This window comes from Gorilla gorilla, chromosome 3 (assembly GCF_029281585.2).
Source record: "Gorilla gorilla gorilla isolate KB3781 chromosome 3, NHGRI_mGorGor1-v2.1_pri, whole genome shotgun sequence".
Lineage (NCBI taxonomy): Eukaryota > Metazoa > Chordata > Mammalia > Primates > Hominidae > Gorilla > Gorilla gorilla.
In genome coordinates, this window is record NC_073227.2 from 22,178,094 (window position 1) to 22,199,992 (window position 21,899).

A 21,899-nucleotide genomic window follows, 5' to 3' on the forward strand; every position below is an offset into this window, starting at 1 on the left:
ACAACATGCACGAAGCTACATGACATTATGCTAAGTGAAATAAACCAGAAACAGAAAGACAAATATAAACTCTCTTCTATGGGGACTCTAAAAACATCGAACTCCTAAAAGCAAAGAGTAGAATGGTATTTGCCAGGGTGTGTGAGAAGGGGGAACAGAGAGATGATCAAAGGGTACAAAGTTTCAGTTATCAGATGAGAAAGTTCTGGAGATCTAATGGACAGCATGGTGGTTACAGTTAATAATACTGTATCATGTAGCTGACATTTGTTAAGAGAGCAGACCTAGGTGTTCACTACACACACACACAGACACACACACACACACACACACACACAGACTTATCTTGGTTTTAACCTTGGCTGCATATTAGTGTTCCTGGAGGAGTTTTTACAAAGTCCTGAAGCTCATCTCCATCTCCAGAAATTTTGATTTAATATTGGTGGGTGCTGGCACAGTAGTTCCTATAAGCCCCTCAGGGGTTCTTTATGCGCTGGTGTTTGACAACCACACCTTGCAGCTTCATCCCTGGTTTCTGCCCTCCTGCAGACACCATGCCTTTTCCTGTCTACATAGCCTTCATCCCTGACTACCTGGTGCACTCTTCCTTATTTGTCTACCTGGTGAGTACTGGTTCACTTTTTATGACCTGACTCAAGTGTTGCCTGTTTAAATCTTTCTAGGCTGTCTGATGCCAGGCAGAGGTGATTGCTGCCTCATCCGTGTTCCTATAACACTTTACAGACATTTGAAAATTCTACAGAATTACAGTCTTTTGTTTATCAATCTGTTCACTTGAGAGTTGGGACTTTATCATAGTAACCTTTGTCTCCCTTTCACCTGTAGAGTCTGTGTCTGGTGTGGGATAAGCACTCAGTGAATTTTTAGTTTGATTAAATAGAGGTGCTCAGAATAGCTATCATGTCATTGAGGCTGAAATAGCTATTTCTTACAAGGCTGGTCTCTCTGCTTTGCTGTTACAGTTACTGCTTGGCAAATCAGTGTGCCTCATTTGTGCAAATGCCGTATCCCCACTTGAGTGTTGAAGTATTTTGTTAATTGCATGATTGCCTGTGGCCACAGTGTGTTGTTTTGTGGTATACCAAGCCAGAATTTAAAACCAGGACTGCAAGGCCTATCGTCATTGGTCTGCAACAAGTCTGAGTATACACAAATGCTAAAATGAGTCCAGGAACTCCATAGGTGTATACAAAAACCCAGAAGAGAGATTCTGTCTTGCAGTCTTCCCTAAGGTGCTATGATTTTAAATTAAGGACAAAATCCATTATCTAATTGTAATGTCTCTTTTTTGTTCCTGTTGATAGAAAGTTTCAACTACAGTGTTGTTCTGTGAAGGGGAATGGGTGCTGGAGAGCTAAGCAGGACGCAGGAGGCAGGAGGGACTGTCTGCAGCAATCAGCAGGTGTGCACTGATGGCTGGGCTCCTACTGAGGGCAGTGGAAGAGGTGGTTGCTTTTGGTGGGGCCCATTCCGATTGCTCATTGCCTGGAAATTTTCAATTGTAAATATTTTCAGTGTTGTTCCTGTCAATAGGTTCTTGGAAGAACTGTTTGAGACATGAGAAAACTAGAAGCAACATGTTAATCAACCAAGCTAGTTTTTAGTCTCCTTCCCTCTGATCAATCTGAGCAGTTTGGTGACAGATGTAGGTCAGGTGGAATGCAAGGCACACAGGAAACAGTCCCTGGGTAGCCCATGACTTCCTGGAGGACAGAAGGAATGGAGGTTGGGCCAATGCTGGGCATCTCTGAGAGATGACTGTGGACCAGAATCGGAAAGGGTTCACCAGTTAACATTCCCTTTGCCTACTACAACACAGTCACGCCAGATAAAACCTTTTTCTCTCTTAGGTAACTGAGTATGTAGGCAGCCAAGTATATCATGTCAGGCTGATATGGAAGTTCTTATTGCTCTGCCAACATCAACATGCATTTTTCACCTTGTGGTCTAATACCGTGGTTTAATATAGATAGTGGTCTAACATAGATAGTGGGAGCTCCCACTATCGAGTCCACATTCCAGCCAATAGGAAGTCAAGAAGAGAAAGGGAACCTAGGCTTATTGTATGCCAAGGGCCTGACTCAGAAGTTACAACTCAGCACTTCTACTCCATACGATTGACCAGAATATAGACACGTGTCTACACCTAGCTTCAAGAGAAATTAGGAAACCAACTGTTTGGCTGAATGGCCCTATGCTTAGCAAAAATATTTATCATCTGGGAGAAGAGATATTGGGGACGTAACCAGCTATCTTTGTCTCATAGAAGTTTTCCTAGCTACTGCCCAAACTCAGAAAAATAGTGAAATTCCAGAAGTACTTGAGAGTAAAGTCAGAAAAAGACACATCTCCATATCTTAGATGCCATCTCAGAACAAGGAGGCAATAGTTGATGTTAAACATATTAGCATTCTGAGGTTGCCTAGAAAATCTCAGCATCCATAAACAACGTTCCCTGTGTGATGCATGTATCATACAATATTTAATGTTTATTTAACTTCTTAATATAATTTTGTGGTGAGAATGTTTGCCTAATATTCCCCAGAGTACTAGGAAGGTAGTGTGTATGTGGGAGAGGTGCAGGCAGGAGGAGAATTGTATATTTCCATAAAATTAATTACCTGGAAGAAGACATAAAAATTGCATGAATGGAGATGCTTTATGTATAATTAACAGTTCCTATTTTTAAAAAGCCTTCATGATTTTATGTTTGTGTATAAATTATTTTTGTGTATACGTATATATGTGTATATATATATATATATATATCTACTCACCTATACTTAACATGAGCCTTGATGTAGTCATGTGATGTAGTTGGGGAAAGCGTCATTTCCATTTTATAAAAATTTGGTGATTAGATCTTGAACTTAAAGCTTGAGACTGTAGTAATAATAAATGAAACTGCTTGGTGGTGGGAGATGTCTTCGAAGCATAGGAAGGTAATTTTTATGTGGAAGGAATGTAAATGTGTGCAGCTAGAGGATGGACTGTAGTGGTTTTAAAATAGGTCTGCAAATTCATTGGCATTTCTCTCATCAAGTGATGGAGTCCAATTCTCCTCCCCTTGAATATGGGCTGACCTTAGTGACTCCATAATACATAGAATGTTGTGGCAGTGACCCATTAAGATTTTCAACATTAGGTCATAAAAGGCTATGTAGTCTCTGCCTGACTCTCTTGCAATGCTCACTCTTAGAAACCAACTGCCATGCTGTGAGGAAGCCCAAGACGCGTGGAAAGGATCTAGTATGTGTTCTGGCTACAGTTGCTAGCGTAGTCTTAGCCAATAGCCTGCATGAACCAAAAGACCTGTGAACCAGCCTTCCTAATGACTCCAGGCACAGACACTGCTGGGCTTCAACTGCCTGAGACACCCTGAGTGAGAACCACATAGCTGAGCCCAGTAAACCCTCTAACAAAGAGATGATAAGAAATGATTATTATTCTATGCCCAGGAGATTGGGGTGGTTTGTTTCACAGCAATAAAAAATAGAAACATATTTGGAAGCTCAGAAATAGTGGAAGATGTGGAATGCTAGGGATAACATTCATTGGCTGTCACGGTTACACAATTGGCCAAGTGACAGAAGGAGGGTTTGAACCTGCATTTTATGATATTTATTTCAGATTTTTTTCCCACTTCTCAAAAGTCTCCTTCTTTGAATAGCCATTTAAAACTAGAACTCATTTGAGCTTCGTTTACAGTACTTTTGGGATAAATCAAAGGTGTGGTGGATATTGCAAGCAGCAATGGCAAGCATTCTAGAGATTTTGTTTTTCTCACACATGTACACCAGGCACCAGAGTGTGCATGCATACACCTTTGTCCTTGCCATACCTAAGTTACTTTCCTGCCCTTGCTTCAAATCTTTGCTTTCACAAGTCACAAGATATTGGCCTGAAACTTTCTCTCCTTTCCAGGAGGAAGGCTCTTCCTCAACTAGAATTGCATATAATTAGGCATGCATATTAAGTACCATGACCTCAGGCCAAATGCTCTTATCTTTTCAACCATTTCACACATGTCATAGTTTTCAGATTGTTTTTACTTTTTTTCTTTGATTTTTTTAATTGTAAAATATATGTAATATTTACCATTTTAATCATTTTTAAATGTACAATTCAGTAGCATTAAGGATATTCACAGTGTTGTGCAACAATTACCACTGTCCATTTTCTCTCTCTCTCTTTTTTTTTCTGAGATAGAGTCTCTCTCTCTGTCACCCAGGCTGTGGTCATAGTTCCCTGTTTGCTGAGTCCTCTTAAAATCTGTGTACACTGCTCCAAGGATTTGATATATAATATGTGCTTAATTATATGTTCAATCAAATTGAAGTCTGACCAGCACCAGGAAAGCAGGACCAACACTTTCCTCACTTCAGATACTTTTATTCATGCTTTTCCAAATTTCATAAATAATTTAAAGCTGACATCTTAGTGCTGACATGTTGACTACATATTTGTAGGTAAAGCCATAGTCAATAGCCTAATTAATTACTTCACATGCTCTGATGTCTCATCACAGAGTAGATGAATTTTTAATCATTTTTGTGGTTTATTCATCAAGTGCTTACTTTGCGCTCGGGACTATGCCAACATCTTCACATGTCTGATCTTATGCTATCTTCTCAGAAGAGTAGACAAGAATTGTTTTTATTTTCTCAGCATCCCTTCCCCGCCCCCCCCTTTTTTTTTGGTAAAAGCATCACAATTTTCCTCTGGTTAAGTACCTTTTCCTCATTGTTTCTGGATGTGTTCATGGTGGGAGTGTTCATCCAGTTTCTCTGCAAGAACTCCGCCTGGCCCTTCCAACACTAGCCAAGGAAGTAGGCACTGATCCAGGTTAGTTTGTTCAGACTTTTTCATGAGAACGGAAACTTGAGCAGAGCCTTACAGTGATGGCAGGCACTGGAATTTGAGCATACAGCAGTTATGACCTGAAAATGTGCTCATTAGTTTTTGCAGCCACATCCATCACCACTGGATGTGGTACATTTTTAGTACCTAGAGCAATTCCAGGTAATGCAGGCACTCAAAAATACTTGTGGAATGGACAAGCAAATGAATGAACCAATGCTCAGAGTATCTCTGGTTCGTGTATTGTCCAAAGCCTGGTTATCCAAATCTTTCTTTAATTTGCTGAACTCCAGGAATGTTTCTGTTAAGTTAGGCAGAGTCTATTTCACCTGTTTTATAGCCAGGATACTCTAAACTGATAAAAATGGATGCCATTGACTCCTCTTATTGATAGGGCTTTTTTTTTTTTTTTGGAGTAGAAAAGGAGGTATAGGTATTGCCTATACAATTGACCCTTGAGCAACACAGATTTGAGCTGTGTGGGTCCAGGTATAGGCAGATTTTCTTCTGCCTCTGCCACCCCGAGACAGCAAAGACCAACCCCTCCTCTTCCTCCTTTTCAGCCTACTCAACATGGAGACGATGAGGATGAAGACCTTTATGATGATCCACTTCCACTTAGTAAATAGTAAACATTTTTTCTTTATGATTTTCTTAATAATATTTTCCTTTCTCTAGTTTACTTTATTATAAGGATACAGTATATTAATACATATAACATACAAAATATGTGTTAATGGACTGTTTATGTTATTGACAAGGCTTCTGGTTAATAGAAAGCTATTAGTATTTAAGTCTTTGGGGAGACAAAATTTGCATGTGGATTCTGGACTGTGCAGGGTTTTGCAATCAGTGCCCCTAACCTCCATGTTGTTCAAGGACCAACTGTATCTACTATTTGTTGGAGCCTCTGTCCCACTTGTCCTTGTCATGCATTACCTCATTTGTCCTTCTCTGTTGAATGTTCCATAATTGCACCCTATCAAGCATGGATGTTACATACTAAGTTATCTTTTGGGAATCAGTGTCAACATAAAAAAAGAAAGAAATGTCAATGTCAAAAAAAAAAAAAAGGAAAAATCAGCTTGTCCCCAGTATATGTTAGCTTGGAAGCACAATACTCTATTTGATATTTTCAGCGGGATGTCATGGTGGTGGGGGGGTCTGCCAATATTAGCATTTGAGCTTCCTATTTCTACCCTAGAAGTGGAGATGGAAATCAAACCAAACCAGCAGGCTAGTGTAGCGTAGGACAGTGTCATTCACCATTTAGTAAACAATCAAGTACTTATTGTAAATATGGAACTTGCATTGGGGATTGGTCTGGAGCAGATGGGGACAAGCGGAAGCAACAGAGTGATTGTAATGATTACAGGGAGGGTTACAGAGGCAAGGGCCTGGGCATATTTTGAGGAAGGAATCATTGGAAGTCATCTGTTCACTTGGTCTTTAGGAGATCTGAACTCAAAAGATGGTTAGAATTTCTAGTAATGAATAGCCCATTACCAAACACCTCTTTAGGCACACTGGACACCTCAATATCTCCAAAGATATTTTTTCATAATTTATTCATTTTATTCATGCTGTGACCTCCTCCTGAAATGGCTTACTTCATAATCTGTTTCTCTGAGTCTTTCAGGGCCCAACAAAAAAATTAAAAAAACTTATATCAGGGGTTTCCTCTTCTCTGATTTCTAAGAAAGCAAATTATATAGTGCAGGGCAGGAGACAAAGGCGCTGGCTTCAGACAGACAACGTTGTGAGCCCAGGCTCAGATGTTTTATATGCTGACATGATAGTTAACTTTCCTTAGTCTCAATTATCTCTTCTGTAATATGGGGATGATGGTGATAATAATAATAATATCTTTTAGGGTGATGGCCAGGATTAGAGAGGTACTTCTAGTAGCTGCCATATAATGGGACATGATAATTGATAGGTATTTATGGGACATTGATAATTGATAGCTCTTTTGTATCAGTGCCACAGTCCAGCATAATTTCATTCCTCAGGATTCCTTTAATGGCATCATATAAGTTGCAGTCATTGTAACTCTTACTAGACTGACCTTGCTTCCTGATTTCTAGTCTCTATCTTAAGTCATAGCTGTAGTTACATCTATATGTATCTTAATGTCCCAAGTTCCTAGATAGCAGAGATTAGCTTTAACAGGTATTGTGCAGAGGTACCCAATAAATGAATGCCAAACAAAATAAAAAATAAAGAGAAATATCTTTAAGTGATTTTTAGCTCTACTGGTTTTGTAGTTTTATAAGGTTTTAGCAGATAAATTAAAGCTTATTTTTATGATTTTTAATTTTGCTTCTATAGAGCATTTCTAATAGATTCTTTTCCATGACATCATTTTTTTAATATGCACAAACATCACCTCATTTGATCTCCTTGGTTCCTCTACAAGGCAGATGTTATTGGCATTTCCTGATTATAGTTCGTGAACTGAGGCGCCAAGAGGCAACAGAACTTCCCAGTCATAGCATGGTGTACCGGGAAGCAGGCACGAGAGCTGATGTCTGTGCTCTGCCCTCTCTCCTGAGCTGGGCTGACTCCCTCGAGAAAGTCCTAAGAGATAATGGATGTGAAAATCCTCTATAGACTCTAGAGTGGAATATGAATGTAGGGGATTATTGCTATTATTTCGAGGGCAGGCAAGCTATAACCTCTTGTGGAACCATTTATCAACCAGGAAATCCTGTTGCTGTTCACTGAATTGTACCCCTGTGACCCAAAAGATAATGTATTTCCCAATGTAGTTAACTTAATACTATTGGCTGACCTGTACCTTGAACTGAGCTGGGTGAGTAATATTTAAATGCGGAGCCTGACAGCTCATAACCCACGGTGGCTTACTCCCCCTGTGGCAAGCTGCTGAGCCAGGGAGGGAAGAACTGTGGAATGCGGGCATGAATAAGGAGGGAGGGATGGTGTTCCTCCAAAAACAACCCCTGGCTTAGATGTGTTTTTGATAGTTTGATGAAAGGAACACGTTTGTTCCTTTTGATTATCAAGAGTGCTCCTTGGGCTACCTCCCACAGACACCCTTGGATTGTCAATTTCAGCTGCTCTCACACTGGGTCAGAACCATTCCATGTTGATTTAAAAACCCAGTGGGGGATCATCTGACTGGCATTTGATATCATGGTTCAACAGCCTGCTGGATCCTCCATATGCCTGCCAAAAGGAAAATGCTTGCTGGACACTTCTGCAGGCCAGAGGCAGTGGGAGGGGAAGGGAGGGTTTTTTCTGCTTTAATCTCTTAAATACAGAGCTGAAAGTACAATTGAGTCATACAATTAAGAGTATGTTTAAAATAGAAGGGAGTTTAGACATCAATGCAAAGACCCTAATTTTATAGACAAGGAAATGTAGACTCAGAAGGGTGAGCAATTTGCCACACATCTTGATGCCTAAATTCACCAAATTTAAATGAATGATTCATCTAAATCAGTTAGATGAGACATTTCTTATTCCCAGTTTCCAATTCTTTTTGCTCTATCATGCTGCCAACTACTAAGGGTGACATCTGCCCAAGCCCATATAAAAGTGACCAAAAAGGGTAGTCCTTAGAGAATTATTTTCTCTTTTGTGTTCTAATAACCATCAATCAATCAATGAACAGACATGAGCTTTACTCTGCACCTGACACAGAGCTTGGAGCTGTAAAGGGGAACCTAAGATCTTCTCAGTGAAGTGACAACTTCAAGTCATGCTAAGATAAACCAGGCATGGTGACTTATGCCTGTAATCCCAGCACTTTGGGAGGCCAAGGCAGGTGGATCATTTGAGGCCAGGAGTTCGAGACCTGCCTGGCCAACAAGGTGAAACTCTGTCTCTAGTAAAAATACAAAAATTAGCCAGGCATGGTGGCAGGTGCCTGTAATCACAGCTGTTCAGGAGGCTGAGGCAGGAGAATTGCTTGAACCTGGGAGATGGAGGATGCAGTGAGCCAAGATCACACCACTGCATTCTAGCCTGAGTGACAGAGTGAGATTCTGTCTTAAAAAAATGATAAAAAAAATAAAAAACATATTAAGAGAGTGACCAACTACCAGTATAATTGTTGAATAATGGGTGGAACACACTATATTATTTGGGTATTAATTTAGGCCATTGCTTCTCATGTTTTTCAAGGTTGATACAAAACCAAAAAGAGTGCTTTGTTTCTGGACCTTTGGGTAGAGAGGGCAATAACTAATCATGACTGATTCCCTATGGGTTCTGAACCAAGTAAAAAATAGCCCCAGGAACCAGATAATAATTCTAAGGAAGCCAGTTTTATTGCCAGCAAAGCTGCAGTTGGACAGTTGAGCTTGGCACCATGGCTGAAATGGACCACGTTACCCAATGCAGGACCTGGAAAAAGCATATCCCATGGGGGCAGGATGCAGAAGACAGCTCACATGTGACCCTGATGAAGACAAAGGTGGGAATTAGAGAAGACACAGAGTTTGGGCTCCAGAAAGGGAGAGGGAAAGAAGAAAGGAAGAGATGTGTTGTCCTGTCCTAGTAAGACAAGCCTCACCTCCTCGTGAGAAGTGGAAAGGACAAGGAGAGGATGAACATTCCTATTGCAATGGCCAAGGAAGGATCATGCAGAGAGGAAGAAAGGTTCTCCTATAACTTTAAGAAACAAGAGTGAGTGCAAGCAAAATGCAGACACAAAACTACTGAGTAGGTTGTGGAATCTATGCTGCAGAGATGGAGAGAGGATATAGGATCCTCCATTTTTGTTTCTTATTTTAACTTTATTCTTGCCTGTGGTAAAATACATATAATAGAAAATGTACCATCTTGACCCTTTTTTAGTGTACAGTTGACTAGGATTAAGTATATTTCCATTGTTGTGCAACCAATCTCCAGAACTTACTCATCTTGCAAAAGTGAAACTCCGTATTTATTAAACACTAACTCCTCATTCCTCATTTTCCTTAGCCCTGGTAACCATCAGGTCTCTATGAATTTGACCACTCTATGTACCTCTTATAAGTGTAATCACACAGTATTTGTTTTTTGGTGACTGGCTTATTTCACTTAGCATAATGTCCTCAAGTTTCATACATTTTTTAGCGCGTGTCAGAATTTTCTTCTTATTTGAGGTTGAATAAAACCACATTGCATGAATAGGCCACATTTGGTTAATCCATTCATCCATCAGTGGACATGTGGGTTGCTTCCACCTTTTGGCCATTGTGAGTAACACTGTTAGAAATGTGGGAACATAGGTATACAAATATCTCTTCAGATCCTGCTTCCAATTATCTTGGATATACACCCAGAAATTGAACTGTTGGATCAAGTCCCCGCAATTTTGACAAAAAAGCTTGATGTTCTCAAAAGATTACGTAGAATTTGGAGACCAGAAATCTATAGGTTTGCAGAGTAAGAATGGATGTGCTCTGCTTTCCCAGGGGATGAGCGACCAGGTTTTATTTATTTATTTATTTATTTTTGAGACAAGGTCTCACTCTGTCGCCCAGGCTGGAGAGCAGTGACATGATCTCGGCTCACTGCAACCTCTGCCTCCTGGGTTCAAGTGATTCTTGTGCCTCAGCCTCCCGAGTAGCTGGGAATACAGGCGCATGCCACCATGCTCAGCTAATTTCTGTGTTTTTAGTAGAGATGGGGTTTCACCATTTTGATCAGGCTGGTCTCAAACTCTGAGCTCAAAGGATCCACCCACCTCTGCCTCCCAAAGTGCTGGAATTACAGGCATGAACCACCATGCTGGCTGTGACAAGGTTTTAAATAGCAGTAAGGAAGGGTTAGGGAGGCACTATGGTCCTTACTATGGAGTAGCCTCCAGAGGCTATGAAAAGAGCCTGTGGCCTTGGCTGGTATGAGAGTAGGAGGGAGAAGGATTCCTGCCTCTCTTCAGATGGCAAGGGATGAAAATGTGGTGAGGACTCAAATTTGTACCCAGGAGTGTGTTTTGTTTTTAATTCTTATTCAAAGTAGGGTATACATTTGCTTGCAAGTGAAGGGTAGGGATATAGGATGTAAAATATCTTTTGTTTAACACAAAGAAAGGAGGGGCCCGGGATGGTTCTAAACATTCCACAATGCACAGGATACCCCTACAGCAAGACTGAAAAAGTGGGATTTGTTATGTTCTCTGCTGAAGGTAAAGTCTAATTTCCTTTTTACAAATACCTGCTAAGATGCCTATTCCTGTCTTATTTTATTGATTAGGCATGTGAGAGGTGGCTGTCCTGAATGATTTAACTGACTGCCCAGAGATTTAGTGCTAAGATCAGGTGTCCTGACTCCTAAGATTATTTCCTGTTGTTTGCACCTTGAAGGGTCAGATAAAAAGAGGTCACTGAGGATCAAAGTTACCAATAAAGAAGGAGAAAGAATGAGTATGTATTCTGTGCTCGCTGTTCTGGGTGAGCACTGTTCTGGGACCAGCTCTTTACTGCAGTTTGGTAAATTGAAATTCAGAAAACCAAATAGCCTGTGAAAGGTCCCGTTTGGACTCAGGCATATATTCAACTTGGCTCTCATCTTTAAAACTCACTGCACCTTTTTAGAAAATGAGTGATTAAAAATTAGTTCAAAAGCTTCAATAATAAGACAGCAATATCTAGACACTCCAGTCTTCTATTCATTCACTGAAAATAGTATTTTGAGTGCCTACTCTGTATCACAGGCTGTGCTACGGGCTGAAGGTACACTGATCCTCTAGACACACTCTCAGATCAGTTGAGCAGGGTGAGGCAGGTTACTAAAATGCCATTGTCTTACACTCCAAATATCCCATAGACGCTGTGTGTGTGTGATTGTGTGTGTTTGTGTGTGATTGTGTGTGTGTGTGTAAGACAGCACCCTCATGTTTTGATGACTGAGCACTGTTTGCTTCTTTTCTTCAGCTGTTTACCTGCAACCTCTTGATCTCAGGCATTTTGACATGAGTCTGTGAGGACGATCAAGGGACAATTCTGAGTGCAGCACCATATTAGGCAGCAGAGTTGCTGTGGCTCGACAAAACTTGTGTGCTTGTGTCCCTTCCCTGAAACCGAGTGCTTTCCCTTAGGGGAATAGGGGAGTGAAAAAGAAAACAAATACTGTTTCTTTTCTTTACTCATTACACTTTACTTCTGGTCACCAAAATGTGTAGGTTTTTTCTCACCCACATTAAGGAATTCTCTTCTCCTCAATGGGCACTGACTGTGTCCTAATTTAACTCTGTTCTGATTCTGTCTCTAGATAGCATCAGATTCCACCAAAAGGGGTAAGCTTCACAAGACTGCACCCCATTTCAGATGGCAATCTCAAGTGGTGGAGCCCCAGGTTATCCACAGCTCCTGTTTAACTTGGCTATGAATGAAACTAAAATATTGCACTCCAAAATATACTGCTTTGACATATTTTGAGATGGCTGTTCAGAGAGTATGCAACCAGAAGGATCTCTGAAAAAGCTGCTCTTTCGTGGGGGAGATTAGCGCCTGGGAAAATGTATCTGCATTGATGCTGCCAGGCTTTCTTTGAGGTCCTCCCTTTTCCAGGTCCAGAAAATATTAACCAAGAGCCTGACGCCTTTAAAGGTCTCAAAAACATGTTTACCAACTATTCTCTTTGAGGGCTGCTACCTGTGAGGTTTCACCTACATAACAAAACCACCTTTGCTAGCCAGGCCTCTCTTTTCTCCCTCCCATAACCTATATTGTTATTATTACTCAATTTACCACCATAACCTGTTTTTGGCCATGCTCCAAGCCTCCATTCTTTCTGTATCCTCAAGATAGTAGATAAGCCTCCGTAACCAATTGTGGGGTTGGGGTAATCATTCTGTGATTCTTCCTCCTGCATGTTAATAAATGTGTATGCCATTTCTCCTATTAATCTGCCTTTGTCATGTTAATGGAAAACACAAACTCTGTAAAAATATTTTTTAAAAGTTATTTCTGAGACAATAAGAATGACCACAGGCCTGGGAAGCAGGGTCCTCAGGCTCAGGGAATACTGAGAAAGTGTGTCCAAGGCTGTTAGATTACAGTTTAGTTTTATACTTTTTAGGAAGGTGAGAGTTATAGGAAAATATATAAATCAATATGTGGAGGATATATATTGGTTCAACCAAGAAGACGGGATGTCTTGAAGTGGGGGCTTATACCTTATAGGTTCAGACATTCTTTGATTTGCAATTGGTTAAAGGAGTAAGGCTCTGTCTAAAACTTGGAGTCAGCAGAAAGGAATGTCTTAAGATAAGGATTTATGTAGCAAGGGTGATGGCCTGTGGATGTGACTTAACCCTTACCTTGTGTGGCCTTAAGTCTTGTTTATAATTTGGTATCTTATTGCCACAAATAGTCTTTTTGTCAGCCTTATGATCTCTATTTTAACATCAATCCTGGTCAGTTGTTATGTCTAAACTCCAAAAAGGAAGAGGTACAATGACACATGTCCAACCTCCTTTCCATTTATGGCCAGGAACTCAATTTTTTAACGTTTCTTTGGAGTCCCCTTGGCCAAAAGCATGTCTGTTCAGTTGGTGGGGGGCTTAGGATTCTATTTTTAATTTACAATCAGTTGACTTTTAGTGAATCTTTAAAGAGCAAAGGGGAAGGTTTCTCTTAACCCCTAGAGCTCCCAAACAGAGGTTCCAATGATGCCCTCCTTGTGTTCAATCATTTGCTAGAACAGCTCACAGAACTCATTAAAACACAACATATTGGATTACCAGTTTATTACCAGAAAATACAACTCAGGAACAGCCGAATGAGGGGACGTGTAGGGCAAGGGATAGGGAAGGTGTGTGGAGTTTCTGTGCCCTCTCAGGGCAAGGCCACCCTCCTGCACCTCCACATGGTCACTAAAAGGAAATTCTGTGAACCTCTTTCTTTTGTCTCTTTCTTGTGGGTTTTTTGGAGGATGCATTACACAGGCATGATTTATTAAATCATTGGCTAATAGTGATCAACTCAACCTTCAACCCATCTTCCCTCTCCAGAGGTCAGAGGGTGGGGCTGGAAGTTCCAACCCTGTAATTATGTGGTTGGTTCCCCTGGCAACCAGACCCCATCCTGTAGTTGTCTCTGGGCTTTCCAATAATCACCTCATTCACGTAAGCTCAGGTGTGTGTGAAAAGAGTTTGTAATGAATAACAGTAGACTCTACTCTCACCTTTACTGCTTAGCTCACTTAGGAAATTCCAAAGGTTTTTGGAGCTCTGTACCAGGAACTGGATGAAGACCAAATACGTACTCCTTTTTATAAATCACCATATCCTATGGAGTACTGAGGTTAAGCACATGGACTCGCTGATCAGACAGGCCTGGGTTTAAATCCCCCATTTACTACCTATTTGGATTTGAACAAATGGCTTAACTTCATTGAGTCTCTGTGAAACTGTCTTTGCAAAGATCATGACAGTGGGGGAAACCTAGCATGGCTGACTCCATTTTGCCTCTAGCCTCACAGCCTGGCTGTCTTCACTCATTGCTGGACATAGGCCAAGCTAACTACAGGAGAAATTTAGTTTACAATTTAACTTTGAAGCAAGGATAATAGCAGTCCCTCCCTAAAACTGATCCCCTCTTTCTCTGGGGTGCTAAAACCACCTCTGTAAGACTAATAAAAGGCTACTAGATTGGGATTATGGGAGGAGCCTGAATCCTGCTAAAATGTAGTGATAGTTTCCATAATCCCTTACTGACCAGGAGTCAGTCATGTGGCCAGAGGTCACAAGATTTGTGACTTCTCCAATCGTTACTATAAATAGCATCACTACTGGGGAACCTAAGATTGATCTTTGAGCTATTTTTCAGACTTCTGCATATCAACTGATGATTCCACCTAGATTTGTGACTCATGATTCAACTTATCTTGTGGCTCCCCAACCCAGAAGCAGACTCAGTACAGGAGGACTGTTTTCCACACCTCTATGATTGCACCCGCAACAAATCAGCAGCACCCATCCCCCACACCCCTGCCCACCAAACTATCCTTGAAAAACCCTAACCTCTGAGCCTTCAGGGAGACTGATTTGAGTTACAACTCTAGTTGTTTCATGTGGCTGGACTCACATTAGTTAAACTCTTTACTGCAATACAATGGTCACAGTGAATTGATTTGGTCTGTGCAGTGGTCAAGAAGAACCTGTTGGGTGATTACATCTGCTTCTTCGTATGTAATGCAGAGATGTTCAGAGTTAAGACCATGTCAGGACGCTTATGGGAGGCCTAAATGAAGTGATGTAAGAAGCATTCCACTCCAGGGTAACTTGCATTGACACCATGGGGCCTGAGGTGGGCATGGAATAAAATGCTTAACAGAAATAGTACAAATACAAATACCAGGGCCTTTAGCAGCAGTTTGCTTCTCTGAGCCAACAGGGGAAGGGGCAGATGGAACCAGCCATGGGCATGAGAGGCGAGAATGAAATGTCCAAGGGATCTTCAAGGACAGCAGAGGCATTAAGTAGGGGCAGCCTGAGCAAGTCCACATTAGAAACCTTCTTGAGACTTTCCAGAGGGTAGGGGACACACTTTCAGTCAAGTCTTGTCTTTCAGCATGGAGTGAGCCAGAAAAACAGTGATGTCTTTTTTTACCCCTAGGCCAGGGAAACCACAGTAAACATACGCATCATGTTATGGCTGACTGAGAGTCAATGCTAGCAATTTCAGACAGACCCAATGTTATAAATTTACCCAAGACTATTTCAGGGGCCCTGGGATAACAGTGGTAGAAAGTGAACCCAGAGACAGATGGGCAATGGCTTCAAATATTAGTTTCAACACTAAGTAGCATATTTGGAAAGTCACGTAACCTCTGAGCCTCAGTTTCCTCATCTACAAATTGGAGAAAATACTGTTTCATATGGTGGCTGTGGGTCTTAAATATAATCAAGTTTCCAAAAGCAGTTTTCAAACTGTCAATCCCTGTGCAGATTTGAGAGGTTGTTATGTTATTTCTAAGTAGGCAGTGCTACTGTGCATTTTAGTTTAGTGGAAAGAAATTCTACTAGTTCATGCTCTACATCGTAGAATCTTTGAACCTTATATTCTCACTCATCAAACACCTTAAACTGTGGAGGTGCCTAGAGTGGCAGAAACAGAAAAATCTGTCATCTAATTCAAAGCATCGTTTTCTTTGTAGCTCACTGGAAAGGGAGTGGAGAGCACTTCTTTTGTTGGGTTTGCTTAATTCAAGAGGGAAAAAGAAAGTCACAAATGAGAAATGCAAATCTAGGAAGACATCTAGCCTCATGCCTGGCTTTAATAATTGCTCAAATAAGAAAGTCTAGCATCCATCCATACCTCTCCACACGTTCACTCACATATTTAGGGTCTAAGTTTCTGTTCAGTGTCACTGATGGAAAGATCCACCTTGGACTTATTCTATGACTGCTCTTTGTTTATTTTTCATTATTTTATCACTATTTGTTTTACTTCATTTGGGCTGCTATTACAAACTGCCATAGAATGGGTGGCTTATAAAAAAACAGTAATTTATTGCTTACAGTTTAGAAGGCTTTGAAGTCCAAGATCAAGGTGAGTGCAGGTTCAGTGCCTGGGATGGTCCATTTCCATCAGGACATCCTTCTGATTCACAGACAGCTATCTCCTCACTGTGACCTCACATGGCGAAAGGGGAAGGGAGTTCTTTGGGGCTTATTTTATAATGGCACTAATCCCATTCTTGAGTGTAGATGCTAATCTACCTCTAAAACCCACCTCCAAATACTATCACATCTATATTATGTCCCCCCACATTTGGGATTAGGTTTAAACGTATGAAGTTTGGAGGTACATAAACAGTCAGTCTATAGAACTATTTGAAATTATCTTACGGTTTTATTTATTTGTTTGGTTGATTACTATATTTTTGCCTAGTGAAGAGAACATGGAATGATCCCTAAGGTGGAGCAGGAAGCTGTCAAGAGAGGGGAAAAGGTGAAGGATTCCTGGAGGCTGCTCAGCAATCCATCTAAGACAAAATGCAAAAGAACCTGTTAAAGATCTTTCCCCACACTGGTGGCCTGGGGGAACAAATCACATTTGGAGAATTGAAGAAATCTTAAAATGCAAGCATATTAAGCCCTTTTTCCCCAAATCACTTAAGGTATCTAATACTTATTAAATAATTATGTGTGCGTGTATTAGGCACTGGACTCAACACTCTACCCACATTATTCCATTGAGTTTTCACAGCAAATGTGTCCTATTGTATTCCCATTTTACACGCGGAAAAACTGAGGCTCAGGGAATTGAATGGACTTGCCCAGATTGTTAAGTGGTGGATCGGCGAAGGGAGGCCAGTGAGCCTGACTCAGAATTTGGTGCTTTAAACTATCATTGGCAATTGCACATGAATTGTCTACCTTTTCTGACAGCTTCATAGAGACATGTAAAAATGTTGGTGCTCCTCATGGATCTATCTTGAGCCCACTTTTATTATTCTTACCTTACAAACTTACAGGGGGGTTGATCTGTTATTTCCTCTGCATGAAATTCCATGTTTATGTTTTTCAGCTTCATATTTCTGTATCCAGCTACCTGCTGCTGTCTTTATCTGCTTCCCTATTTAAACTTCAACTCAACATATTCACAACTGAATTTACTCCTTTTTTTGCAAATCTTCTTTCCCTCAAATATTCCCTGCCATAGTCGAATGACGCCCTCAACCAGCCAGTTGCCCCAGGGGGAACCTGAAAATTATTCCTAAAACCTGCTGTGTTAGGCTGTTCTTGCATTGCTATGAAGAAATATCTGAGACTGGGAAATTTATAAAGAAAAGATATTTAATTGGCTCACAATTCTGTAGGCTGTACAGGAAGCATGATGCTGGCATTTGATTGGCTTCTGGGGAGGCCTCAGGAGGCTTACAATCATGGTGGAAGGCAAAGGAGGAGCAGGCATGTCTCATGGCAAAATTAAGAAGCTAGCAAAGGTTGTGGGAGGGGTTGCCACACACTTTTAAATGACCAGATCTTGAAAGAACTCACTATCACAAAGATAGCACCAAGCCATGAGAGATCTGCCCCCGTGATCCAAACACCTCCCACCAGGCCCCACCTCCAGCATTGGGGATTACAATTCAACATGAGATTTGGGTGGGGATAAATATACAGACTGTATCACCTCCCTCCCTCCCCATATCTTGGAATGTGTTCTTCTTTAGTCTTGCTCCACTATATTTTGTCCATTCTGGTTGACATTGCCTGTTTATTATTTTTGATCATTGCAGCTGTTTTTAAACTGTTTTTCTTATCTTTATTATCAGTCTCACAAGTCTACCTCATTTAGAGCTACTAGAAGTTGTTTTATTAAAAATTCATACTAAAATGCAAATCTCAAGGCACAGTGGCACTGTGGCTGGACCATAGGGCTGGTGCCACCATGCTGGTCACCAGGAAGACTTTCTGTTGGCACTGGGATAACTCAGAGTCAGAGGAAGATGAAGATGACGCAGAGGAGGTTCAATTAAAACTGGAATAGACCAGAGAAGTACATAATAGAAGGAAGAGATTCAACGGGTGCTGTCACCCTGCTGTTGGGAAAGAAGAGACCACTCAGATCCCTTTCAGATGAAGATAGGTGATGTGGATATGAAGAAACTGAAGGAAAAGAGCAAAGATAAAATCAGTATAGAGGAAGACTTTCACTTGGGGACATCATTTTCTGCAGAAACCAACTGAAGGGATGAGGATGCAGACATGATGAAGTACACTGAGACAGAGCTAAAGAAGAGGAAAGGGATCGTGGAACATGAGGAACTGAAAGTCAAGCCAAGGAATGCAGAGGATTGTCTTTATGAACTTCCAGAAAACATCCACATTTCCTTAGCAAAGAAGACCAAGAAGATGTTTTCCAACCAGATGCTGAGTGGCATTCCTAAGTTGGACCTTGGCATCAATGCTAGAATAAAAAATATCATTTCTTCAGAGGATGCCAAGGTCCATCTGCTGGCAGAGTAGCAGAATAAGAAAAAAGACAGTAAGCTATCCTTCATGCCTACCAACATGGCTGTGAATTACGTGCAGCAGAACAGATTTTATCATGAGGAGCTCAACGTTCCCATAGAGAGAAACACAGAAGAACCCAAAACCAGACTCTTGAGGGTAGGCGACACGGAGAAGCTAGGTGACACAGAGAAGGCAGAGGCTGAGAGGTCCCCTCCTAAACACAAGCATCCTGATAAGCAGAAGGCCACTGATGACTATCGTTATAAAAAGGTCAAGAAGATGAACAGGCAGTACTGAGCTGTGCAGAATGGGATGTAAATATTGCCTTCCTCTCCCTCTCTCCATTCCTCCCATGAAAAATGGCTTCCTGGACTGAGAATGCTCAGTTGCTAGCAGAGAGTTCCAGAAACAGACTCTATTAGGCCTGCTGCTTACCTGTTGGATTTTTTAAGCACTAAATTGGTAACTTTTTGAAACAAAGCAATGCATAATGTCTCATTTGGGGGCAAACTCTATTTTTGTGAACATTATTAAATCTTGTTTGTAAATACATTGACTTTCTCTTAATATTTGCTCCAGGTCAAGAAGAAACAACTCTGTATTCCTAGTGTGATAATATCCTTTAGATTATGCTTTTATTATTATATATGCAATCATGTCTTCTAATTTCACATATTTGGAATGGGGTCAGAAATGCATTCTTTATTAATTAGAGTGGATCCAGTTGACAGAAAAATCTAGGATGAGATCACAAGGATACTGGTGTTTTCTGACTTTCACAAAATCACCTGTTGCTTTTCATTAAAAAGAACAAAGCAAAAACAAGAAAAATATCAAATGCGAACCTCATTGTATTACTTCTATATGATTTCTTCTTACTCTGAATTCCTATAGCCTCTTAGCCCTTGACACATATTTTCCTACTTTATAGTTTAAAAAATGCCACCTGTGTATCTTGTCTCTTTCTTTCTTCTTTTCCTCTCTCATATCTTTTCCTTGTGCCTTCCATGAATTTTCTGTAGCCTCTTCTATTTTTTTCTTTTAACTTTTATTTCAGTTGTAGGGGTACATGTGTGTTTGTTATATGGGTAAACTCATGTCATGGAATTTTGTTGCGCAGATTATTTCATCATCCAGGTGCTAAGCATAGTGCCCTATAGGTATTTTTTCTGATTCTCTCCCTCCTGCCCTGTCCACCCTCAAGTAGGCCCAAGAGTCTATTGTTCTCATTTTTGTGTCCAAATATTCTTATTGTTTATCTCTCACTTTTAAGTCAGAACATGCAGGATTTGGTTTTCTGATCTTGCATTAGTTTGCTAAGGATAATGGTCTTTAGCTGCACACATGTTGCTGCAAAGAGCATGATCTCATTCTTTTTTATGGCTGCATAGTATTCAATGGTGTATATATACCACATTTTCTTTATTTAGTCTACCATTGATGGGCATTTAGGATGATTCCACGACTTTCCTATTGTGAATAGTATGTAGCCTCTTCTTTATGCTAGACTGTGAAACTGACATTATGAGAAGATTTATACCATCACACCAGTTAGAATGGCGATCATTAAAAAGTCAGGAAACAACAGGTGCTAGAGAGGATGTAGAGAAATATGAACACTTTTACACTGTTGATGGGACTGTAAACTAGCTCAACCACTGTGTAAGACAGTGTGGTGATTCCTCAAGGATCTAGAACTAGAAATACCATTTGACCCAGCCATCCCATTACTGGGCATATACCCAAAGGAATATAAATCATGCTGCTATAAAGACACATGCACACGTATGTTTATTGCAGCACTATTCACAATAGCAAAGACTTGGAACCAACCCAAATGTCCATCAATGATAGACTGGATTAAGAAAATGTGGCAGATATACACCATGCAATACTATGCAGCCATAAAAAATGATGAGTTCATGTCCTTTGTAGGGACATGGATGAAGCTGGAAACCATCATTCTCAGCAAACTATCACAAGGACAGAAAACCAAACACCACGTGTTCTCACTCATAGGTGGGAATTGAACAATGAGAACACTTGGACACAGGGTAGGGAACATCACACACCAGGGCCTGTTGTGGGGTGGGGGTAGGGGGGAGGGATAGCATTAGGAGATATACCTAATGTAAATGACGAGTTAATGGGTGCAGCACACCAACATGGCACATGTATACATATGTAACAAACCTGCATGTTGTGCACCTGTACCCTAGAACTTAAAGTATAATAAAAAAAAAAGTGTTGGGATTACAGGCATGAGCCAACACCCCCCCCTAAAAAAATAAGACATTAGCATCATCTGTTCTCATTTCAAGATTAAAAAAACAAAACAGCCAGAAAAAAATTTATAATCCAAAAAATATTTTCATGTACATCCTCTAATTTATTTCCCACATTACTGTCAACAGGCAGATAGAATTATCTCTATGTTTACAAGTGGAGACATGCACTCAAATAAGTCAAGTGCATTGCCCAAATCCCTAGAACCAAGAGGGATCATCCCTTGCACTGGGCCCTCCACTCTTAAGCCCTGTAATTGTTCTGCTCTGCAGCACTGTTCTTTGAAGCAGGCACCCCTCATACTTTACACCTGCGTTCACCATTCCAACAGGTCATAATGCATTGTCAGTACATAGAGATCTCTGATTCAATCCAATCAGGACAAGCTGTCTTCAACCAAAGTCTTTTAGGGGCAGAAACACATGGTATAATAGAGAGGAATCTACCAGCTGCAAACATTTAACATTTCTGAGGAGTCAGTATGCTTTACCCAATGAAGAAAGCCCTTTCATTGTCCTGGCTACTGGGCTAAGTGAAAGTCAGTGATCTTGTGGTTGTGGGTCTGTGTGACTCACTAGTCATGAATACCACAAAAGCAAATGCTGCTCCTCATTCTTTCTTGTGTCTTTACTACCTGAGACATGATTGTTCAATATTTATCTATTATAGGGATTGATGCTTAGGGATTTAGAAGTAGATGGGAACTTAGTATCTTTGCAAGGGTTCCTAAACTCCAGTCATCTGTGTAATAAATGCATACAGTATATCTTTGTAATATATTATACATGTTTGCACATGTGAGTCTTAT

General features: G+C 40.6%; 1 long non-coding RNA gene and 1 pseudogene across 1 annotated transcript; both read left to right on the forward strand.

The window, feature by feature from the left end:
- Window positions 1-3,102: 3,102 nt before the first annotated feature.
- Window positions 3,103-9,685, forward strand: LOC129533271 (uncharacterized). The gene is made up of 3 exons (XR_008679390.2): window positions 3,103-3,270; window positions 5,445-5,509; window positions 9,250-9,685. It is a non-coding gene; the product is annotated as an uncharacterized lncRNA (long non-coding RNA).
- An 8,441-nt stretch (window positions 9,686-18,126) lies between these two features.
- LOC101139775 (splicing factor C9orf78-like) lies at window positions 18,127-19,325 on the forward strand (annotated as a pseudogene).
- Window positions 19,326-21,899: the final 2,574 nt, after the last annotated feature.